The following is a 5,105-nucleotide window of genomic DNA, read 5'->3' as shown; positions in this document are numbered from 1 at the left end:
GAGAGCTGCCTGTATCCTCGTCGTGTAGGTGTTGCTTCCTCCTTTGCTGGGTGGCTTTGGGGGCCTTGTAAGGTTTTCTCTTCCTGCTTTGACAGTAATCCAATCCTCTGCCTCCTTTGTTCCCTCCTCTTCCATTTCCTCCGTCTGTCTTGAAGGAGCTTGGATCGGCTGCTGCACCTCCCCGCTGTCTGCCGTCTGCTCCGCTACAGCCTGCCCTTCCTTCTGGCTGGAACTAGGATACCCAACTCCACTGCCACCTCGATGACGCAAGGAGTCCTCACTCTGGACATACCATGCTACCAGTGCTACATCTGCCGTCTTGCCAATGACAGGAGTCCCCAATCTGGGCCTACTGCAATCAGGAGACCCTGGCTCCACTGCTAGACCAGGCTGCCACCATGCCAATGTCCTGCTCTGAGATGTCATCTTGCCGGTGCTGCCATCTTGAAGAGCCCATGGTGACTTCTTCTGCTGTCATCTCCACTCACTAGAGGAGCTTTTCTGCTGCTGCCAGTCCTGAACAGCGGGAGGATGTCCTTTATTCTGCCAACTCCAATGACTGGGAGGAGCCGTGTCTGCCACTGCCAGTAAAGGTGATGTTCCTTCTTCTTAATGTCCTCAATTTGTTCCTCAGAAGCCTGCAGCCACTCTTCCAGCTTGCCAGCATCCATCAGATCCTGTCTCTGCCTCGTCTAGATGTGCAGACTGTAGCATGTGTGGATTGTGTGTCACATTCCATCTGGAGTTTAATGCAAAGGCCCCCAGACCAAACCAAGCATCTGAACCTAATTTTCAGTGGACCTATAATCTGTTCCTCGGATGGCTCCAGTAAAAGAATGGACTATGATGTTTTATGTTCAACCTTAATCAAAGAGTTACATAATGGTTCATATAATGGAGTGAATGTTTCAAGAGCAAACAAAAATCCTGATGCACACCCTGCTCCATTACATGAGTTTAGTCCATTGCTCCATGCTTACTAGTCAGACAGTAGTTTTACAATGAAAAGCATTGGTGCTCTCCAAAGTGCATTATCCAAGTGGAGAACTGGATTCTAAGTGGGTTGAAGATGTACCATGAAGTGGTAACGCTGATGCATTTCCAATGCCAATTTCTGTAGACCGGGTGTGCTAGCATTCATTGCCCATGGAGCATAACCTAAAATGTTGGGGACTGCCTTAAAAATAGACGCAAAGTAAAGCAAGCATCAAGTTGGAGGCACCGAGAACCTGTTCTGACTTCCATGTTAAGAATTGGTGCTGTCTAGTTTCTTTCTGCCACGTGGGAGAATAGGACATTGTATACAAATGAGATGAGATGAGCTGGTAATGAAATTTAAATGTGTGCAAATAGGTTTCTCTCCATTCACCATGAGCCTCTTGTCTCATCATTCAAACCTAGGGTGTAAAATCAGACTTTCTTTTGTCGATGTTCTGAATCTCATTTCTACCTAGGTCACCACATTTGTTCACCCAACTCACCTGTGCCCACATTGCTTAGGGGGCTGGGAAATTCAACCCATTATTTCATTGCTGTTTGTAGACTACTTTTCCAGACAAATTGGCTAATGAACTGCCTAGATATTAAAGTAACCATGTCAACAGTACATGAAGCATTTGAGATCTTTTACCACAATGATAAAGTGCCTGTTAATATCTCTAATTTATATGGAGCAAAAAAAGCTTCTCAAAATAACAGCTGTTCTTAACAATGAATGTGGCATGCATTATAAGTTGGCTTTAATTTTTTTTTAAATTTGTTGGTTAAGTGCGAGTTACATCATGTTTTAGTGAATGATTCTTGCCATGAAGCCCAGTGAGATTTCTCACAACACAGAACGTGGAACACAGGAAGGTACAACACAGAATAGGCCGTGCCGAGGATTAATCCTAATGTAAAATAAAACAATCTAACCTATGCACTCCTCAATTCACTGCTATCCATGTGCATGTCTAGCAGTCGCTTAAATGTCCCAAATAACTCTGCTTCCACTACCACTGCTGGCAACACATTCCATGCATTCACAACTCTCTGCATAAAGAACCTACCTCTGACGTCTCCTCTATACCTTTCTCCTAATATCTTAAAACTATGACCCCTCCTCCCAGTCAATCCTGCCCTGGGGAAAAGTCTCTGGCTATTGACTCTATCCATGCGTCTCATTACCTTGTATACATTCATCAAGTCATCTCTCTTCCTCCTTCTCTCCAGAGAGAAAAATCCACGCTTAGTCAACCTCTCTTCATAAGACAAGCCCCCCAGTCCAGGCAGCATCCTGGTAAACCTTCTTTGCACCCTCTCCAAAGCCTCTGTATCTTTCCTATAGTAGGGCGACCAGAACTGGACACAATATTCCAAGTGCGGTCTCACCAGGGACTTGTAGAGCTGTAGCAAAACCTCGCAGCTATTAAACTCGATCCCCCTGTTAATGAAAGCCAAAACACCACATGCTTTCTTAACCCTATCAATTTGGGTGGCAACTTTGAGGGATCTATGTACTTGAACACCAAGATCCCTCTGTTCCTCCACACTGCCAAGAATCCTGTCTTTAATCCTATATTCAGCATTCACGTTCGACCTTCCAAAATGCATTGCTTCACATTTATCTAGGTTGAACTCCATCTGCCATTTCTCAGCCCAGCTCTGCATCCTGTTTATGTTGCACTGCAGCCTGCAATAGCCTTTGATACTACCAACGGCACCTCCAACCTTTGTGTCATCAGCAAATTTACTAACCCACCCCTCAACCTCCTCATCCAAGTCATTTATAAAAACCACAAAGAGCAGAGGCCCAAGGACACCACTCAACACTGACCTTCAGGCAGAATACTTTCTATCTATAACCACTCTCTGCCTTCTGTCAGCCAACCAAGTCTGAATCCAAATAGCCAAATCTCCCTGTATCCCATACCTCCCGACTTTATGAATGAGCCTACCATCAGGAACCTTATCAAATGCCTTGCTGAAGTCCATTTACACCACATCCACTGCTCGACCTTTGTCGACCTGTCTTGTCACCTCCTCAAAGAACTCAATAAGACTTGTGAGGCATGACCTGTCCTTCATATAGCCATGCTGACTGCTTTTAATCATGCTATGCTTTTCCAAACAGTCATTTATCCTATCCCTCAGAATTCTTTCCAAAACCTTGCTGACTACAGACGTAAGACTGACTGGTCTGTAATTACCAATGACTTCCCTATTACCTTTCTTGAAAAGAGGAACAACATTCACCGCCTTCCAATCCTCCGGTACGACTCCCGGGGAGAGTGAGAAAGCAAAGATCCTCGCCAATGGCTTAGCAATCTCCTTTCTCACAGCCTAGGATAAATCTGATTTGGTCCTGGGGACTTATCAATCTTAATGTTTGCCAAAATTTCCAGCACATCAACTTCATCAATCTTGATCTGTTCAAACCTATATCCCAGCTCCTCAAAGTTCTCATTCACAACAAGGTCCCTTTTCTTAGTGAAAACTGAAGCAAAGAACTCATTTACGGCTTCCCCTATCTACTCAGACTCCATGCACAAGTTCCCTCTGCTATCCCTGATCGGCCCTACCTTCTCCCTGACCAATCTCTTATTCCTCACGTCTGCTGTGCCCTTTCTGTGGAACAATTGCTCCCAATCTGTACTTCCCAACTCCTGTCTAATCACATCATAGTTTCCTTTTCGCCAATTAAATATCTTACCTCGGTACCTGCTCCTTTCCCTCTCCAAGGCTATGGTAAATGTGAGGCAGTTGTGGTCACTGTCACCGAAGTATTCTCCCACTGCGAGATCTGACACATGTCCTAGCTCATTGCTGAGCACCAAATCCAAATGGCCTCTCCTCTCATCAGCCCGTCTACATACTGAGTAAGGAAACCGTCCTGAACACACCTGACAAAAACGGCTCCATCCAAACCATCTTCACTAAGGAGGTTCCAGTCAATACTGGGAAAGTTGAAGTCACTCATACCAACAACCCTGCTCCATCTCCATTTTTCCAAAATCTGCCAGCATATCAGTTCTTCAATCTCTCTATTACTACTAGGGGGTCTGTAGAAAACCCCCAATGAGGTGGCTGCCCCCTTGCTGTTCCTAACTTACATCCATACTAACTCAGTAGACAAACCTTCCTCAACAACCTTTGTTTCTGTAGCTGTGATGCACTCTCTGATCAGCAATGCTACACCCCATCCTCTTTTTCCACCCTCCCTCTTATTTTTAAAAGTTCTAAACCCTGGAACATCAAGCAACCATTCCTGCTCCTGTGAAACCCATGTCTCCATTATGGCCACAACATCATAGCCCCAAGTACTGATCCATGCTCTACGTTCATCACTCTTATTTCTGACACTCCTTGCATTAAAGCAGACACACTTTAACCGATCCCTTTGTTATATCATGTGAAAACCCTTCCTGATAGATTCACTACATCCTGTCACTGCCCCATCTACAACTACCCCCTCTCAGATATGTAGCTCTGGTTCCCATTCCCTGCCAAACTAGTTTAAACCCTCCCGAACCACACGAGCAAATCTTCCACCCAGGACATTTGTGCCCTTCCAGTTCAGGTGCAACCCGTCCTTCATGTACAGTCCCACCTTCCCCAGAAGATATCCCAATGGTCTAGGTGTCTGAAGACCTCCCTCCTGCACCAGCCTCGCAGCCACGTGTTAAGCTGCATTCGCTGACTGTTCCTCACTGCACTATCTCGTGGCACCAGTAGCAAACCTGAGGTCACTACTCTACTCGTCCTGCTTTTCAGCTTCCAACCTAGCTCTCTGTAGTCACTTTTCAGATCCTCAATCCCTTTCCTGACTATATCGTTGGTGCCGTTATGTACCACGATTTCTGGGAGGTCACCCTTCCCCTTCAGAATCCTGTAAACCCAATCGGCGACTTCCTGGATCCTGGCATGGGGGAGTCCCTTTCCTGATCACAAAATCTCCTATCAATCCGTCTAACTATTGAGTCCCCTACCACTAGCGTTTTTCTATTCCTGCACTTCCCTCCCCTCCCGCCTTCCTTTCAGAGCCACAGTGCCAGGCTCAGCACCAGAGACCTGGAAACTATGGTTTTCCCCAGGTAGGCCATCCCCACCAGCAGTATCCAAAACGG

Source organism: Chiloscyllium plagiosum, chromosome 7 (assembly GCF_004010195.1).
Source record: "Chiloscyllium plagiosum isolate BGI_BamShark_2017 chromosome 7, ASM401019v2, whole genome shotgun sequence".
NCBI lineage: Eukaryota > Metazoa > Chordata > Chondrichthyes > Orectolobiformes > Hemiscylliidae > Chiloscyllium > Chiloscyllium plagiosum.
The sequence above is the reverse complement of the archived record's forward strand: the minus strand, read 5'-3'. Positions refer to the sequence as shown.